Source organism: Bos mutus, chromosome 25, assembly GCF_027580195.1.
Source record: "Bos mutus isolate GX-2022 chromosome 25, NWIPB_WYAK_1.1, whole genome shotgun sequence".
NCBI lineage: Eukaryota > Metazoa > Chordata > Mammalia > Artiodactyla > Bovidae > Bos > Bos mutus.
The window spans coordinates 13237744-13258469 of NC_091641.1; the positions used below are offsets into that span (position 1 = coordinate 13237744).

Sequence of the window (20726 nt, forward strand, 5' to 3'; positions counted from 1 at the left end):
CTCTTTCAGTGGGGATAAGACGGGAAGACAGTGACCTCCCAGCTTGGGCTAGGGAGGAAAGGAGAATGAGAGTCCCCATTGCGGACTTACATTCAGCTCCCTGCTGCCACAGAGCTGTGCAGAAAGCTTTCTCAACCTCCTAGGAGGACAGGAGTTAAGTATCCTGCTGTTTTTATTTCATTCCTCTAATTTACAGCTGTTTTATGGCTATAAACAACCTCAGATCAATAAGAGTGTCATAAAAGCCCCAGAGGCATCTTTAATCACATTCTCTGGGGCTGGCAGAGAACTTGACTCTACCATCAAGAAGGTCATTTCCCCCAGTAGGGGGACGCCCATCCTCTTACCCACCACCAGAGCTGCTCTGCTTTCCAAACCCAGAGTCCCTCCCTCCAGAGCCCTGATCTCTCTTCGCCTTCTGTTCATCGTGGGTTGGCTAAGCATTTTCTAACACCTCACACTCCTGTGAGGCATGAGAATTCGATTTGAGATCACAGTCTAGAGATGAGAGGTACGTCAATTGTATCTGAGCACCAGACATGGACAGCTTTGATTTTCATCAATAAATCCAGTGTGAGCTCAGCTGCGGCAGCTGCCAGCACTCATCGGGGCCATTCAACAAGCTGCCTTTACCTGAGGAGCACGGGAGTTAGGACTGTGGAGAATAAAGACAGTGATCTGCCCAGCATCATGGTTCCCCTCCAGAGACCCATACTCTAGGTAGGAAGATAAGATCCAGTCAAAAACTTGCAGGAACTCTGAACTAATGCAAGACATCGGCCCTAGCCATTTACAGTTGTCCCTTGGTATTGGTAGGGGATTGGTTCCAGGACCCTGTGCATACCAAAATCCACAGATGCTCAAGTCCCCTAATATAAAATGTATAAAATGGAATTGGGTAGCTAGACCTTGTATCCACGGGTTCAGCATCCATGAAGGGCCAACTGTAGTTACCACTTCTCTAAATATCTAACTATCCTCCCAGCAAGCACACTGAACCCTGACCCAGGCATGCTTTTCCTTTCCTCTTTGCATTAATTTCCTGTGGTTCCTTTAATCAATCACACAAATGTAGTAGCTTAAAACAACAGAAATTTATTCTGTCACAATCTGGAGGCTAGAAATCTGAAATCAGGTGGTAAAGAACCCTCCTACCAAAGCAGGAAACGTAAGAGACACAGGTTCAATTCCTGGGTCAGGAAGATCCCTTGGAGGAGGGCATGGCAAACCATTCCAGTATTCTTGTCGGGAGAATCCTATGGACAGAGGAGCCTGGCGGGCTACAGCCCAAAGGGTAGCAAAGAGTCCGACACGACTGAGTGATTTAATATGCACGCTTGGACCAAAATCAAGATGAGGACAGACTACCCTCCCCCAGAGGCTCCAGGGAAGATTCTTTTCCCACTTTTTCCTACAAGTCTACTTTCCTTGGCTTGTGGCTGCAAGGCTCCAATCTCTGCCCTGCGGTTACCTTCTCTTCATCTGTCTTTGATCTCCCTTTGCCTGCCTCTTACAAGGACACTTGTGCTTTCATTTAGAGACCACCATATAATCCAGGATAAACTCCTCAACTCAAGATCCTTAATTTATCGGCAGCTGCAAAGACCATTTTTTCCAAAGTAACATTTATAAGTTCTAGGCTTGAGGATCTGATTCCTTTGGGGATTGTTTTTCAGACCTCTGCACTCTCCCAGCCAGTTCTTCCATCTGAAACACCTTGACATCCTCTTTACCTGCCCAAATCACATTGGTCCTCCAAGGCCAAGTCAGGGGTTGTGTGTTTCACAGCAATGCCCTCACTCACCACAGCCAAGTTACCTCCCTCACTACTGATTGGTCAGCAGGACATTTACTACTGCCTCATGACACCTAGCCCATATCACCTAGAAATATGAAGAAATCAAGGTGCCGAAATCATGGCTTCTGTGAGCTACAAGTGCCTTGTACATTTCATTCAAGGCTGTACGTTCCCACCTATGTGCTGAAGGAGGTGCTAGACAGACAGCTGTTCAATAGATGATGATTCTGAACAAGTAAGCACCAGATATCAGCAGCAGATTCATTATCGATACTAATTCAGCATGCTGGATGCGTTCCATGAATAAATGTGTGCTCCAGCAGAAGGAAGACTAGTCTGGGAGTCAGGACCTTGGGCTCCCAGCCAGGCCTATTAGCGAATTAGGTCTGCAGCCAAACCCTGAGGCCTTGGTTTGTTCATGTGTAAAATGAACCAGGTTGGCCAAGAGACTCCGTGAGGTCCTTTGAGCCCCTTTCTAAGGATCCGTGGACATCGTTACAGTATTTAAAAGAAGAATAGGAAGCCTGTGTTCTTCTTCATACCCTATTAATCTGCTGTTCAAACACCCCTCTTTTTTCCACTGATGATACAGAAAACATTTTAGCCCTTTCCAAATTCTGAATTAAGGGGTTTGTCTGCATGTTTAGACTTTTCTCGTCAATGAGACATGCCCAAGATTATCTAAAGCAGCCATATGTTTTCCAACCATGTGCTGGGTGGACCTAAAACAGCTTACAGTCAGTGCTCAGCTCGAGATCATGGCACGCAGCACTCAAGGACCAGGGCAGAGGTAATGCCTCACTCGGCCTAAGTCCAGACACTGAGGGTAGGGGGATGTAGACGGAGGGTCTCCTGAGATGGGAATCAGCTCACAAAGAAGTCCATCCAGTCCCCATGATCAGGGCAGCCCTGTCCCTCAGCCTCAATATCCCCATCTGAAAACTGAGTTGGGCTGGATCTCCTTCCAGCCTCTGTGACAGGGTTTTACAACAGGTCTGACAAAACCGTGCAACAGTAGAAAATTTCAGATGATGATAGGACCCTTGCTGGGGTCCCAGGTGGGCCAGCCTGATGGCCAGCTGCAGGCTGAGCCCTGCCCCTGCTCTCTGGACCACTTCCTTTCCAAGGCACCATCTCCTCTTCCCATCCCTCTGACTCCATCCTCAACTCTGGGCTAATGCTGTCGCACTGAAGGATGATCCCCTTCTGTTGATAGGGCCTGGCCTCAGCCCTGTGGTCCTTCTGCATGCCCTAGATCTTACCAGGGAAAGAGCCTGCATCCTGACATTAGCTACTCCAGAGGGCTTGGTTAGGGATGTTTGAGAATATGACCTGGAAGTGAGAGCCTTGGTGGCTACACCCTAAGTTGCCTCACCTCTGGACTGTTGGAATTGGTAACTCAGACCTCAGATGGGGATCCCTCCGGAACTGCCCTGCTTGAAGGAACATGTTCCTTTGAGGCCCCAAATCCCCATGGTTTTCCTGTTTGCAATATGCATCCAGGCTGGCCCTGCTTCAGCCCAGGACAGGATGGAGAAGAAACAGCTCAGCTCAGAGTTCTGTTTTCTTTCGCCCCAGGTCAGTGGGACAAAGTCATCCTTCTCTGTTTGCTCCCAAGGGGACTTTCCTGGCAGTTCAGTGGTTAGGACTCCAAGCTTCCACTGCAGGGGATGCAAGTTCTATCTCTGACTGAGGAACTAAGATCCCACATGACATGTGGTGCCACCAAAAAAAGGAAAAAAGCTGGAGCTTTGGGGAAAAATATCAACAAAATTGATAACTCTTAAGAAATAATCAAGCAATAAATTATTTTTTTAAAAAAGAATATCTACCTCTGTTGTGTGTGTGTGTGTGCACGTGTGCACGCATGCACAGAAGCAGACAAAGCTTACTAACTTATTTTTCTTTCAAAATAACAGAAGGGGTGAGGGGGAAGGTACAAAACTAGAAATCCATAATGGGAGCCTCTGGACATTTAATCTTTCCAGTGAAGGGAAAGCCCAGGAAACGAGAAGCTTATTAGAAGGAAATGGGTCTTGCAGTCTGAGACATGTGATGTGTGCCTCATTTTGTTTTTAATAGCAGAACAGGGTGTGAGAAATATGCCCATAAAACGGCGGAGACATGGGAGCAGGCCGGATCTTTCTGCCTCCGGCTGCAGACAGCCAGGGTGCAGCACGAAGGGGCTCTGGCCACCTTCCACATCCTCGGGAAGTGGAGACCACAGATCAAGTTTTCAAGAATGACTCAGTCACGTGGTGTGCTTTCCACTGGAATGTATCCCCTCTTTAGGATGAAGTCCCTTGTGCTCCGGAGTTATATAACCATGCTGTGCTTTTGGTCTTTGATTGCATTGCAGTCTCACGCAACACGTGCACACCAGGCACCAGCATGGCCAATTCTACCACATCTAAGATGCCTTGTGGACCACAGGAGGGACATCTATGATGGCCACAGGAGCCTGTCCAACTGTCATTGTGTGGAGTACAAAAGGTAACATTGTAAGACACATCTTCTGAAAAAAGGATTCCATTCTCTGCCTGTGGAATCTTCTAGAATCAAAGTCTGCACTCCCACAAGGATCTGAGCCTCTTCTCCTTGGAATGAGGCTAATGTTCTGAAGCAAAGCAAGACCTGGGATAGAAATGGTCCTGCTCTAGAGACCGAGAGATGTACAGTGCATTATGCCAGCAAATCTATTTTCTTAAATATATCTGGAGCCACCACTGGTACCTGCTACATTCTGACCCAATGCCTTCTGAGAACCATGCTTTGGTTCCATGATGCTCTCTAGGGTCATAGCCAATTCAGGCAGAAACAATGGTGGAGGCACATCAGTCAAGCCACCTAAACAGAGTGTGTATCAGATGAAATCCAGATACCAGGCAGAGTCAGTATTTATCTGCTAATGGTCTAGCTCTGAAGAATCAGCTGAAATTCATTGTGCTAACTGGCAAACTCAAATCAGTAATGAAGAACAATCTTTCCTATCTCATTTCTCATTAGCTTGAAATCTGTTTATTATCCACAGAAAGGTATGTTTAGGAAGCACTTGGGTTTTAACCACAAAATGTGAGGTCTTTACCAATGAACAAGATGCCTTCTTTTGATTCACATCATTGAGAAACTGCAAAACTGGAGAGATACAGCTCAGTAAGGCTAGGCGAGCAATTATGAACTAGTAACACAAATGCCAAAGAATTGACACTTTTGAACTGTGGTGTTGGAGAAGACTCGTGAGAGTCCCTTGGACTGCAAGGAGATCAAACCAGTCAATACTAAAGGAAATCAGTCCTGAATATTCATTGGAAGCACTGATGCTGAAGCTGAAACTCCAATACTTTGGCCACCTGATGTGAAGAACTGACTCATTGGAAAAGACCCTGATGCTGGGAAAGACTGAAGGCAGGAGAAGGGGATGACAGAGGATGAGTTGGTTGGATGGCATCACCAACTCGATGGACATGAGTTTGAGCAAGTTCTGGGAGTTGGTGATGGACAGGGAGGCCTGGCATGATGCAGTCCACGGGGTGACAAAGAATCAGACATGACTGAGTGACTGAACTGAACTGACTGAACTGAACACAAACACACCAGATTATAAGATACAAGTCTGGAGCTCGTTATTTGGGAGAAATAATAGGACAGGGGCTGAGCCAATGACAATGAATGGTTATTCATTCATTCACTGAATAGTTACTGCATAATTATCATATGCCAGATGAAATCCTGAGATATACAGGGAGCCAAAGAAACTTTCCAGGCTCTGAAAAGCTTACATTCTAGTTGGAGAGACAGAGGGTGACCAGATATTCATAACAGAGAATGACAAGCACAATAATACAAGTCTACATAAATCTCATGGAAGTCCTTCCTTAGGACAGAGACAGCTCTGTGAAATCTTTTGAATCTTAAGGCCACAGAGAGAAGGGAAAGGAGGCTGAGTGGGGAAAATGTACCAAGATGGGTATGTTCAACATCCTGGCTGCACAGTGGTTATAGAAACATCGAGAGACAAAGGGGAAGAAGTCTTATGCTAAGACAAGACTGAAAGAGCCCTAGAAGCCACCCAAGCTTTACCTTATAGGCCAGGGGTTGGCAAATCTGTCTGTGGCCAAATCTGGTCTACCACCCTGTTTGTCAATAAAGCTTTATTGGAACACAGCCATGGCCATTTTCTGACATACAGTTATCCATTGTCGACTGCTTTGGGACCACAAAAACAGAACTGAGTCATTGGGATGGGGAAGGTTTGGCTTACAAAGCCTAAAATGTTGACTTTGGCTTTTTAAAGTTTGTTGACGTCTGTTGTATGTCACAGAGAGTTCTCAGCAGTTCTAAATTAAAAAAAAAAGAGAGAGAGAGAAAGGATCAGATTGGTTTGTAAACCGAGGGCTGGCAAAGACTATGTGGTAAAGACTATGGTGACAAGGAATGAGAAGCAGAGCTCTTACCTGAGGCTGTCACGGAGGCTAAGTGTGGATAAGAACCTAGAGCTGCCCCTATAGCTTCTGGGAGGGGCAGAGAGACTTCTGAGTGGTCAGGTCAGGTCACCTGAGTGTCCCCAGGTTACAAGAGGGATGAGTTGAGGATGATGCTGAGGATTCTAGTGTGCCTGATGGAGTGAGCAGTGACGATATTAACTGAGAGAATTCAGGAGGAAGCACAGGGTTTCAGAGAGGGGAGGAACATGGTATTTGGCCACCTGGAGTCCAGGGCCCTGAGAGATACCCAACCAGTCAGGTCTGGTGAATACACAGAAATACAGGACTAGCCTTTGGAGATGGTGATACTGAAAATATGATGAAGATGAAAATAGGAATAGAATGACCATAATTGCATAAAAAATGCTAGTTCAATCCTGGTGCAGGTTTTAGTGCGAATGAGTTCCAATTTAATCATAATCAATCAATCTGCAAATACAACTAATTGGTTTCAGTAATTAGGGAACGACAGAGGTGAGAGCTGAGGCAGCAAGGCAGCGGGGCTCTGAAAGAGGAGGGAAACATGCTGGGAGGAGGCAGGGATGCAAAGAAGAGTGTCCTGCATTGAATAGTGCTGATGCCAACAGATGGGGGCAAGATGAGGGTTATGATGCTGCTTCTTTTAATTCACTTTTTAACCTAGCTTTCTTGGTACATTTTAAAGGGGGTTAAAGGAGCCTCCTGGTGGCTCAGAAGGTAAAGAATCCACCTGCACTGCAGGAGACTAGGGTTTGATTCCTGGGTCAGGAAGATCCCCTGGAGAAGGAAATGGCAAACCTATTCCAGTATTCTTGTCTGGGAAATCCCATGGACAGAAAAGCCTGGCAGGCTACAGTGCATGGGTTGCAAAGAGCTGGACACAACTTAGCGATTAAACAACAAAGGACCCTCACTCCTAGTTATTTGCTATTTGAGATGTGATTGCATTCATTTCAATAAATGCTCATTTATTGACTGTTCCTCCCTGAGACTATAACAGTATCTGGGATCTACAGTTAGAATTCAGGGTTGAGCATGGCTCCTGTAAGTTCCCTGGCCACCCCCGATCCCACTCTGGCTCATCAGGAATCACTGTTAACCCTGAGGGCAGGCAAGAGGCAGTGTTGGGGAAAACAGTTCAAAGGCACAGTGCTCGAGGCTGGTGGGACAATGGTTCAAGGTCCATACTGTGGATCCCTGGTGTCACTACGCTCCTGGCCTTTCTCCTTACCTCAGGGCTCAAATGATACCTTGAATTCACAAATCAAGCCAACTCCCTCCCTAGCTAGCATTTGGAAAGAAAAGCTTGTCAGTTATTTACTAGGTGGAGAAATTACAGACCGAATAGGTCACGAAAAGTAATCATTCTTTCTTAACATAGGGCAGCAGAAAGCCAGGGGCATTTCTAAGGGTTTAGGAGCTAGATCAGAGTTTATTTGTCCCCAAAGTTTACATCTCCATAGATTAAGCTGAATTGATTTTAACATGCCAGGTCTGTTGAAGCTAATGGAAAATTCCCCAACAGCAAAAGAACAAAGCAAATGAGAACTGAAAGTAACAATGAAAGCCCATCTGGACCATGGGCTCCCAGTGATGGACTGACTGCCCAGCATGGATGAAAGGAGAGCCATTAAACTGATTTGAATATGGATGAGAGTGAGCATTGTCAGAGGGTCTCTGTACTGAAAAACAGCGTGAAGAGTGAAGAAGAAAGGAAGAGGACATCAAGCAAGGCAGCAGTTTTCTTTGTCTTGAGAGATTCTGGACTTGACCTCTGTCTGGGATGGGGACAACCCCCGTCAAAAGACTAGAGCTAGATCTGCAGAGGAATGCTACATTTTCTAGTTCCCAGGTGGCTCAGTGGTAAAGAAACTACCTGCCAATGTAGAAGACACAAGAGACATGGGTTCGATCCCTGGGTTGGAAAGATCCCCTGAAGTAGGAAATGGCAACCCACTCCAGTATTTCTGCCTGGAAAATTCCATGGACAGAGGAACTTGGCAGGCTACAGTCCTTGAGGTCACAAAAGAATCGAACACATTAATTGATGCTTTTTACAAAAAAGCCTCCAAAATATAAAGGAAAAAAATCTATAATTCACTGGCAAGTAATAACCATTGTTAATATATATTAGGGTGCTTTATTCCAAACTTTTTAATGTACAAATATCCTTAATTAAATTGGGATCAAGCTCTCTCTAGAGCTTTATTTTTTTTTTTCATTTCAATCTTCCATATTGTTAAGTAGTCTTTAAAACATCATTTTTGATGGCTGTGTAGTATTCCATTAAATCATGATAGCCAAACTGATATCACCAAACTCCTAGTGTGGGTCATTTAGATCATTTCTGATTTTAAATAATGCTGCAGTGGAAATCTTTGTACATATATTTTCATGCATTTTGATGTTTATCTCCTTCAGATGATATCCTAGGAACAGAACTATTAGGTCAAAGGCAAAAACTCTTTTAAGGTATTTAATAGATATCGCCAAATTGCCCTCTATGATTCATTTCTACTCATACCACTTCTGACATCAAATGTGTCAGAGTTTTCCCCACACCAACTAATTCTCCAGTTCTCTGGATACTAATCTGTTGTCCAATGATTTAGTCTAATTCTGACACTAACTACTTAGAGTCAGTGCAGACCCTGAAGCTTAAGTCCCCCAAAACTGTCCTCACTTTAAATGCCAGTCACAAGTCTAGGTCATCTGGACTTATGACCAGCTGGCTATAATGTCAAGGGTTCCCACAAGTCCTCTTTGGATTTAATAATTTGCTAGAATAGCTCACGGAATTCATAAAAGCTCCTTATTTACATTGACTGGTTTATTATACAAAGTCGAACTCGGGAACAGCCAAATGGAAGACACACATAGGACCAGGTAAAGCGGTTGCAGAGCTTCCATATCCTTTCTGGGCTCACCACCCTCCCAGCACCTTGATGTACTCACAAATCTGAAAGCTCTCCAAACCCCATCATCTAGGGTTTTTATTGGAGGTTCCATTATGTAAGCATAGTTGATTGAATCTTTGGCCATTGGCAACAGAATTCAATCTCCAGACCCTTTTCTCTCCCTGGAGGTCACTGAGTGAGTCAAAGATGCTCAGTCATGTCCAACTCTTTGCAACCCCATGCACTGTTGCCCGCCAGGCTCTTCTGTCCATGGAATTCTCCCGGCAAGAATACTGGAGTGAGTTGCCATTCCTTTCCCCAGGGGACTGTCACTTGATGGGGTTAAAAGTTCCAACCTTCCAATCATGCCTTGGTCTTTCTGGCCACCAGCCCCCATCCTGAAGCTATCTAGGGACCCCAGCCACCAGTCATTTCCTTAGCATACAAATGACACTCTCATCACTTCAGAGGTTCCAAGGGTTTCAGGAGTTCTGGGCCAGGAACTAGGGAGGAAGACCAAATACATATTTCTTATTATATCATAATATCATACTCTCCAAAAAAGGTAGTATCAGTCCTTACCATCCTCCATTTTCATCATTTCTATGCATAGAAACCCAATCTCCTATGAGATATACTGTTCATCCTGCCATTCTGAAGTGCAATATCCAGATGATTATAATGGGAGGCTTCAGGAAAAGGGAGACAATTCAGATATTGTCTCAAAAAGACCTGCAGGGTAACTGCAGGACCTGAGTGGACCCTACACTCAGCACAGAGCCTGGCCCAAAGGATGTGCCCAGAAAACACCCACACTCATGGCTGAGATGAGGAAACTGAAGCTCAGAGAGAAGAAAGGGGCTCCCCTAATATGAGAGGAGCAGGGATAAGAGGGGAGAGACCTGCCCTCCTGGCTTTAGGTCAGGACTGTTTCCAGGGCAGGATGCTGGGTTGTTCCTCTATGAGGAGATGGACCAACTCCCACAGCCCAGCAGACTAGCTGCATCCTGGGAACAAGCCTGGTGCTTCTCCCCAGAAGGAGTTATTTCTCACAAAGACCCATTTCTCCCACAGCAACAAGCACCTTCTCAGGGAAATAGCCCAAGGCAGAAAACAGCCATCGTACCATTTGGCACATAAGGCAGTACTGCATGGATCTGCAAGCAGCAAATTGAGTGGAATTTATCTGTGAGCAACATGGTAATAATCAATATAATTAATTTTTCATTAAGTCACACTGTTCCTAAGCTGAATATCCTGAGATCAGAGACTAATCAGCATCTGAGAAATCTGTGGATTTAGCACTGATATGGTGGCCAGAAGAGCAAGATCCAAGTTCCAGAAATAAACCTGAAGCAAATTGCATGGAGAGAAGGAGAAGGCCTCTCAGGCACGGCTCAACCCTCCCCTCCCTGGGGTCTTGAAAATCCTCTGGAAAAACTAAGTTTATCTTCGTGTTGTTCAATTCAACTCAACCCAACAAATATTTCTTGGGCACCGACTGTGTCAGGCACCCTTCTGAGTGCTGCTGGAGACCAGGCCCCAGGACACCAAGGTATAATAGCAAACAGGGGACTTCCCTGGCGGCCCAATACTTGAGAATCCATCTGCCAATGTGGAGGACACAGGTTCAATCCTTGGTCAGGGAACTAGGATCCCACATACTGCAGGGCAACTAAGCTCATGTGCCACAACTACTGAGCCCAAATGCCCTAGAGCCCGTGCTCTGTAAGAGAAGCCACCACAGTGAGAAGCCCGAGCACTGAGCACTGCAGCTAGAGAAAGCCCACACACGGCAACAAACACCCAACACGACCAAGTAAATAAATCTTTTAAAAAATAATAATAGAAAACAGGACATCGGTCAGGCAGAGGTGGGGCCCTGACCAAAGCCCCCAGTGGGAAGGAACTGTGGAGGATAGCTTAGTGGCTGGAACTCTGATTCTTTTTCTGGCTCTCACAAAGCATTATTCTAGAAACCAAGTCTTTTCCCTGACCTCTGGAATCCCTCCTAGGCTGAAGACAGAAAACAACGTTCTAACAAAAAACTAACCACTAAACCCAAGAAGCTGAAGCTCCAATACTTTGGCCACCTGATGCAAGGAGCCAACTAATTGGAAAAGACCCTGATGTTGGGAAAGACTGAGGTCAGGAGGAGAAGGGGATGACAGAGGATGAGATGGTTGGATGGCATCACCAACACAATGGACATGAGTTTGAGCAAACTCCAGAAGATGGTGAAGGACAGGGAAGCCTGACATGCTGCAGTCCACGGGGTCACAGAGTCAGACATGACTTAGCAACTGAACAACAACAAAATCCAAGAAAACAAGAGGGGCTCTTTCATGGTTTTGTTTTTTAATGAGGCAAAAATTATTTTTAAAGGCGATACAGCTTTGAATTCTTTTGTGTTTTATTTTTGTTTTTTAAATTTTGTTGGAGTATAGATGATTTACAATTTTGTATTAGTTTCAGGTGTAAAGTGATTCAGTTATACATACACGTATGTCCACTCTTTTTTAGATTCTGTTTCCATATAGGCCGCTACAGAATATTGAGTACAGTTCCCTGCGCTATACAGCAGGTCCTTGTTAGTTATTCCTACCTTATAGGAATATATAGTAGTGTGCACATGTATGTTAACACATTATCGACTGGACATGTACTATGTCCTGTCAATAAATGCCACAGGCATTAGTTTCTGTAAAACCCCCTGGTCAATAATGTGCTAACTGTAGGCTCCTGATTTATCCCTTCCTCCTTTTGTTTCCCCTTTGGGAACCATAAGTTTGTTTTCAATATAAGTTCTATTTCTGTTTTGTAAATAAGCTAATCTGCATCATTTCTAGATTCCACATATGAGTGATATTATGATATTTGGCTTCCCTTAGTATGATAATCTCTAGGCCCACCCATGTTGTAATACAGCTCTGTTTTGATTCTATCGATCCAGGCTTAATGAAAAGACTTGCAGCAGCCAGTGCACAGACTCAGGGAGCCAAGGAGGAGGCCTGGGTGGCTCACGAAGTGGACTCAGGACCTCCATTGTGACCCAGATGCTTCTGTTCACCACTAGGCAAGGGCGACCTCCAGGAAGCCCAGCCCCCAGTCCACCCTTCAGTGGAAGTGGAAGTGGGCTGCAAAAAGACAGTCAAAGAGCATGTCATGGACCTTCAGAGCGAAATACCTATGGCAATATCACACTTGGGTATTAAAATTGATGCCTCATAGCCACTCCCTAGCCAGGGAAAGCCAAGACAGCACATAGCCTTTTTAATTCCAATTCACAGTAACAAATGCATTGTACATCATGACAGATGTGTAATATAGTTGTAATATACACAGGGGAGGTGTATGAGTATATTAAGTTGAACCATACAAAATTGCTTTTATATAGGGAAAAAAAAAGGTCAAACAGCAGCAGTTTATCCTGGCTCCAGGTACTATGTAAAAGCTAAATCTGCTGTGTGTTTACTAGTCCCAGGCGCTGCTCTGAACGATCCTTGTCTATCAAGCTCATTTATTCCTGGCAACAACCTATGGATGATTGCCCTTCATCTCAGGCGATGTGGTTCTAAGTGTCAGGGCAGCGATTTGAGTGCACTCCTAAACTTCATTGTTGTTGCTCAGTCATGTCCAACTCTTTGCAGCCCCATGGAGTACAGCATGCCAGGCTTCCCTAAACTTCATAGTCTACCTCTTTAAACACATACTTCCTGAAAAGGACACACTTTTCCCACCTGTGACATATTTTAGTTTCTAGTCTATTTATTTCTTCTTATTTTTTTTCATGCATACCCCAGTCAGCAAGTTTGATCTCCCTTCTCATGCATGATTCAGGCCCCACATTTTGAGAAGCTCTGCCCTTGCCCTTGTCTGGGTTCCCCAGAGCAGTCTCTATGACTCTCTGGTACGATTTCAGACTCTCCCTAGCAGCCTCCAAGCTCCTCCTAGGATGCTCCGGGCATTTCTCTGTCTCCGCTAAATCAATGCCCTCCTCCCTCATGGCTGCTATCTTGGGACCATATCATTTCCCACTTCTGCACTGACCAGTCAGCTCTCATTCACTGCCACAAAGCAGCACAGCTACCCAGCTTTGCACCCCTGTCTACTTAACAGACATCTTTCTTGGGTCCCAGAGGGATGTTACATTCTGGAGAGTTAGAGGAAAGTCTTTGTTTTTTAGCACCCCCATAGGCCTACCAATCTTAGGACTCAAGACTTCCCCAGTGACAGGTTTAGTTTTAAGTCTGCTATTGCTGCTGCTGCTAAGTCACTTCAGTCGTGTCCGACTCTGTGCGACCCCATAGACGGCAGCCCACTAGGCTCCTCTGTCCCTGGGATTCTCCAGGCAAGAGTACTGGAGTGGGTTGCCAGTCTAAAACCTCCCAATTGTGTCTCCAACCCCAATCTACTGTCTGCCCCCGCCCTCTGCCCTACCTGTAACAACATCACAGGGTGTGAGCAGCTTTTGGTAGGAAAAAGCTCTGTGCAGGAGGCCTCTTTGTCTTGTCACCAACCTCAAACCAGGCTCTTGTCATCCTCAGGCTCTAGCACTCCTTTCAAATCTCACTTTGCTTTTGTTTTTTTGGCCAAATCTATTGGCATATGGGATCTTAGTTCCCCAACCAGGGATCAAACCGAAGCCCTTTCAGTAGAAGCTTGGAGTCTTAACCACTGGACTACTGGGAAAACTCCTCAGATCTTTTGATCACACAATACCTTGCCTAACTCATAGGTTCTTTCCATAGATCAAAGAGTAGAAATGAAGAATAAGTAATTAACAGATGATCAGAGAGTTTCCTCTTCAATAATCCATGAACAAATTATGTGAACAGGATAGGATCTAGAGAACACTCACAAGAAATCAACAGGCTCGCACACAGTGGGGTGACCATGACTCTGACCTCCCCCAGCCCAATGATTGACTGAGCTTACCTCCCTTTTTCCTTTTCAAAGCTTTCATGGCAGAGCAGACTCTACAGAGATGGTTTTGGGGGACACTGAGTCTACCATCTCCTCAGATTGCCAGCATTCTGATTAAAAGCAATTTTCCTTTATACCAACATTTATCTCTCTCACAAGTATTGATTTTTTGAGAATCGAGCAGCTGGACCTGAGTTCAATACCAACATTAGGAATGAGGCAGAAGCAGGCATATTCTGCCAGCCATGGGGATTTACCAGTTTTACAGACCAAGCCTGACAAAACAAGAGGACAGTGACAGTCACGCGTGTGTAGCCTGACTTGCTTGCTCCTAATTATCCATATTTAGTTCTTGGGCCAGCTCATGTCATGCCCCAAAGACAGGCTCAGCTCATGAAATAAAAATCCTCATACAGTCATCTTCCAAACAATTCATGGCACTGAGACTCAGGGCAAAATGACAAATGGTGGAAGTTGTAGGAATTGACTCGAATTCAGGAAAGAACTCCTCTTCTGTTGTGAACTTTTTCAATTTTAACTCTTGTCAAACCTGTCCTTCCTTTGCTCACTGGCAAGGGTGCACATAAACACAGCCCAGTTTTGTTTCTCATATGAAAACTACAGCTGCCCCAAACTTGTTGCCTAGAGAGAGGCTGTTGTTGTCATTCAGTTGCTAAGTCATGTCCAATTCTGTGTGACATCATGAACTGTATCCTGCCAGGCTCCTCTGTCCATGGGATTTCCCAGGCAAGAATACTGGAGTGGGTTGCTATTTAATTCTCCAGGGGATCTTCCTAGAGCAGGGATCAATTTCGAATCTCTGGAATTCGAGACAACATGAGGGACTTCCCATGTGGTCCAGTGGTTAAGATCCTTCTTCCAATGCAAAGGACACTGGTTCAATCCCTAGTTGGGGAACTAAGATCCCACATGCCACAGGATGACTAAGATGGAGAGCCACAACTAGGGAGCCCATGCACTCTACAGCCATCGAGCTGCAACTGCTGAACCCACGCACCACTACCAGAGAGTCCATGCAACACAATAAAAGATCCCACATGACGCAACAAAGATCCTGATGCAGCCACTTAAGTAAATAAATATGAAAAAAAAAAAAAAAAAAATAATGTGAGCCCAAGCCCCGCATTGAACTGTGCAATGAAAAAGACAGGTTTGGACTGGTTCAGACACTTGTGAGAAGTCCGAGGAGCAACCCCCTCCATTAGCTCACCAAACTCCTGCAACCTGTCCATCCCATTGCTTCCTACTCTACTGTGCCTTCCTGAGCATGGATAAAGGACCTGGATATGAAAGGAATTGTTCTCCATTGCAGGTGACCCATTATCAATAGGAAGCAATTTATTTGCTTAAAATATCCAATTTGCTCATTTTGTTTTAATGTGCTGGTTCTCTATCAAATTAAGTCTGCACCTCTGAAAAGACTATTTGCAAAGCCTGGCACTGGCTCCAGCTTGGGAAATAAAACTGAAATCCGCTGAGGCAGACTGATCCTGCGCCAACCTTCCAATATTACAAGGGCAGCTCAGGAAAGGGGAGAAATTGCTTTAGGAATTCTACCCAGACGCTAAATCCTAAGGGAGTCACAAAAGAATAAGCCAACCATTCCAGAACACACAAGTGCACCCACATGCACACACAGATCATTCCAGATTTCTCTTAAAGAAAGAGGTAACCTGACTGACAGACAAGGTGGAAGCTGAGGACCACATCTGGCCATGTGGTTATTCGGATCATGGAAGCGAACAGTGTGATAAAGGAAACATTTCAATCCATGGCGGAAAAGAAAGGTGGCTTCATACCGAGTGCTGTAACAATCAGCTGAGAACTTGGAAAATACTAAGTTATAGATAAACTTCACATCATCTACCCAAACCTACTTTTGAGAAATTAAAATATAGAGGGAATGAAAACTATAATAACTAAACAGCAAAAGAAGTTCTTTCTAAAGAACTGAAGGTTGGGAATTCCTAGTGGTCTGGTGGTTAGGACACTATGCTTTTACTACTGAGGGCCTGGGTTCTAATTCCTGGTTGAAGAACTAAGATCCCACGAGTTGTACAGCACAGCCAGGAAAAAAAAAAAAAGGGAGGCAGACTGATACATTAAAAAACCGGTAACTCAAATAAACAACCTAAAAAATAAACCAAGATGAATCAACATATGGCAAACAAAGGGATCATCGTGGCTATGTAAAAGGTTTTACTGGAAGACCCCAACAGAACAATGGAAAAACACAAATGACTTGTTTCCAAGGGGAAAAATACAGACAGCCCCAAATCATATAAAATCAAGTTCCATCTCATTATTAATTTTTTCACTTGTGGTACATTTTACTATTAATTTTTTAGCACAAGTAGAACCATAATACACCATGCTTTGTCTATTGAATTTATACTCAGCCAGTAAGGATTTGTTGGTGTCCACCATGTGCCAGCTATGTTCTAGAAGCTAGGCTTTGATAGGACCACGCGAAGATCCTTGATACCGTGTACTTGTATTCCAAGGGGGTGGGGAGGAGACAGAGAGTAAAAAACAGGCCTTTTGTAAAATGAATAACACCAGGTGTAGGAAGGTGATACATGGTAAAAGGTAGAGGGAACAGCACTGCAGAACTGGGCAGGGAGGGGGAGAGGGGCTTGCAAGGAACAAGTTCCTGAGTAAACACAGAGGGAGGGTAATTGAGGCGCAACAAGAAGACATTTGAGCCAAGGCTTCAGAGCAAGGCGTGTAGCCATGGGCTTTCTGGGCAGGAGTGTTTCAGACCAGGGAACAGTCAGGACTAAATCCTGAATGCTGGAATGCTTGGAATGCTGGGAGGCTGGCCAGGGGGTGAAGTGGCAGAGGTGGGATGGAGTGTCAAGGGGAACTGGATGCAGGGAGAAGTAGCAGGGAATACTGGAGAGAGACTGGTGGGAATGCAGATCATTAGGCCCTTGTAGGCCATTGTCAACACTTTGGATTTTACTTTGAGTGAGGAGGGAGCCATAGAGGTTGTTGAGCTGAGGTGTGACGTGGTTACATGTGGTTTGTGTTAAAGGGATGCCTCTGTCCAAAGAAGATATACAGGTGGCCAACAGCTACACAAAAGGGGCTAAAAACATCACTAATCTTTCAGATCAGATCAGATCAGTTGCTCAGTCGTGTCCGACTCTTTGCGACCCCATGAATCACAGCATGCCAGGCCTCCCTGTCCATCACCAACTCCCGGAGTTCACTCAGACTCACGTCCATCGAGTCAGTGATGCCATCCAGCCATCTCATCCTCTGTCGTCCCCTTCTCCTCCTGCCTCCAATCCCTCCCAGCATCAGAGTCTTTTCCAATGAGTCAACTCTTCCCATGAGGTGGCCAAAGTACTGGAGTTTCAGCTTTAGCATCATTCCTTCCAAAGAAATCCCAGGGCTGATCTCCTTCGGAATGGACTGGTTGGATCTCCTTGTCTTGCAAGGGACTTGCAAGAGTCTTCACCAGCACCACAGTTCAAAAGCATCAATTCTTCGGCACTCAGCCTTCTTCACAGTCCAACTCTCACATCCATACATGACCACAGGAAAAACCATAGCCTTGACTAGATGAACCTTTGTTGGCAAAGTAATGTCTCTGCTTTTGAATATGCTATCTAGGTTGGTCGTAACTTTCCTTCCAAGGAGTAAGCGTCTTATCTGATCTGATCTGATCTGATAGAAGAAACCAACCCAACACTGTAAAGCAATTATCCTCCAATTACAAAATTTAAACATGGATCTTGCTTGGATCCTAAATAGAGCAAATCTTAAATGGCTTATGTATTTTGAGATACATAATATAGAAGTAAATGGATTTAAGTTAGAGAGCTATACTGATGGGATTATGGATGAAATGATTATGGATGTTCCTCTAAAATACTCCAGGAAAACATGCAGGGGCCAAGGGTGACAGAATGAATGCGACTGGCAAAATGCTGAAAATTCCCTGAAGCCCAGTGGGGGCTATTTCAGGGTTCACACTCTCCTCTCTGTATTTCACTAAGACTGATGATTTCCATAATAAACTATCTTAAAGGCATACATATCTTTAGACCCAGCAATTCCTTTTGTGGAAATTTATATTTGTGTATACAAAGATTTATTTACAGAGTTACTTATCACAGCCTTATTTTTAATAATCAAGTGGGAAACGACAAAAAATAGAGGCAATCTATTTAAATAAATGATAATAAATCATTCGATTGGAAGCAGTAGAAGGATCAGAAATTTGTCTGGATATGGACAGAAATTTAGTATATAATAAGAGTGACATTTCAGACAAAGGGAAAAGATGGATTTAATAATTAATTTTAGGACCAGTAAGTAGATATATGGAAAAGATTAACAATGAAACTATACTCCACACTTTATACTGAAATATAGTTCCAAAGAACCAAAGACTAAATATGTTAAGATGAAGCCATAATTGTAAGAGGAAACAAAACATGAGGAAATTTTTTATAATCTGAGTGAATAACACTATACTTAGTAGGAAACAAACACCAAAAGCCATTAAATAAAAGACTGACAAATTCTAACTAAAAATTTAAAACTTCTACATGGCAAAAATCACTGTAAACTAAGTCAAAAATGAGAAACAAAATAAAAATATTTGCAATTTATATTACAAATGAGGAGTAGATTCCTTCACATTTAAAAAAGCTGGTATATATCAATTTAGAGGGCTGTGATTCCATACACAAGGAGGGTACCCGGTGGCTCAGACATAAAGAATCTGCCTGTAGTACAGCAGACCCGGGTTCAATCCCTGGGTCGGGAAGACCCCCTGGAGAAGGAAATGGTAACCCACTCCAGCATTCTTGCCTATGAAATTCCGTGGACAGAAGAACCTGGTGGGCTACAGTCCATGGGGTCTCAAAAGAGCTGGACAAGACTGAGCGACTAACGCTTTATATATCAATAAGAAAAAGAGCCAACCAAAAGAAAAATGTTCAAAGAATCTAGGCAGACAGTTAGTCCCCAGGAAAGAATTACAAATGGCTCTTAAATATATAAAACAATGTTCAAAACAACTCAAAAAAAAGAGGAATGCAAATCAAAATCACATTTGTATATTTTCACCTGTGAGGCAAGTAAAGATCAAGAAATGTGATAACATCCTGTATAGATAAAGCCAAGAGGAAGCAGATCCTCTGAATCTTTGGTGGTAGAACTGTAAATCAGTACAATCTCTTTGAAGTGCAAAATGGTGATGTCTATTCTATTAAAAAGGCACGCTTTAGCTCAACAAACCTCTAGAAATATATGTTACAGCTCCATTCATACACGTGGAATGAAGCATGGATCAGGCTGTTGGTTGCCACAGGGATTATATATACATTTTCTTTTTTGAGTATAGCTGCTTCACAATGTTGTGTTAGTTTCTGTTGTAGAGCAAAGTGAATCAGTTGTATGTATACATAATCCCCTCCCTCCTGGACCTCTCTCCCATCCCATCTCCCATTCCACCCACCTAGGTCACCACAGAGCACAGAGCTGAGCTCCCTGTGCCATACAGTGGGTTCCCGCTACCTACCTGTTTTACACGTGGCAGTGCACAAAAGATAGATTTAATGGCATTAAGGAATTATTGTTAATTGTGTTAGGTGTGATGCTGGTATTACTTTTAATTCTTTTTGTGTGTTGTGTGCTGTGTGTAGTCGCTCAGTTGTGTCTGACTCTTTGGGACCCCATGGACTGTAGCATGCCAGGCTCCTCTGTCCATGTGGATTCTCCAGGTAATCTATATTAAAACAATTCCAGGTGAAATGATAAAATGTCCGGGATTTGCTCTAAAATAATACAAGGAAGAGAAGGGTTGGCAGAAGGGGTACAGTTAAAACAAGCTTGGTCCAAAATTGTAGCTGGGTGATCGGCCCACATGTGTTCATTACACTTGAATTTTCCATAAGCAAACACCACAAATTTAAAAGATCAGAATCAACTCAAATGCCCATAAAAAGAAAAGAAGTTCAATAAACCAGAGTACACCCAAGGAATGGAAGAGTATGCAGATGTAAAAAGAGTAAGAATGTTCTTTATATCCTAATGTGGAATGATAGGCAAGATGAATTATTAAACGAGAAAAGCAAGATGTGGAAAGGTGTGTGTCACATGCTATCGTTTGTGTAGAAAGAAGAAAGAAGAAAAAAAAAGAGGACACAAACTTCCTTGTAAACATTCAGGATCTCACTGGATGAACACGTTCAGTTCAGTTCAGTTCAGTCGCTCAGTCGTGTCCGATTCTTTGCGACCCCATGAATCGCAGCACGCCAGGCCTCCCTGTCCATCACCAACTCCCGGAGTTCACTCAGACTCACGTCCATCGAGTCAGTGATGCCATCCAGCCATCTCATCCTCTGTCGTCCCCTTCTCCTCTTGCCCCCAATCCCTCCCAGCATCAGAGTCTTTTCCAATGAGTCAACTCTTCCCATGAGGTGGCCAAAGTACTGGAGTTTCAGCTTTAGCATCATTCCTTCCAAAGAAATCCCAGGGCTGATCTCCTTCAGAATGGACTGGTTGGATCTCCTTGCAGTCCAAGGGACTCTCAAGAGTCTTCACCAGCACCACAGTTCAAAAGCATCAACTCTTCGGCACTCAGCTTTCTTCACAGTCCAA

At 44.2% G+C, this 20726-nt stretch overlaps 1 protein-coding gene across 1 annotated transcript in view; it reads right to left on the reverse strand.

The window, feature by feature from the left end:
* The window catches only part of CALN1 (calneuron 1), a 414595-nt gene that overhangs the window by 250411 nt on the left and 143458 nt on the right, over positions 1–20726 (reverse strand). The gene's annotated exons all lie outside the window — the stretch shown is intronic.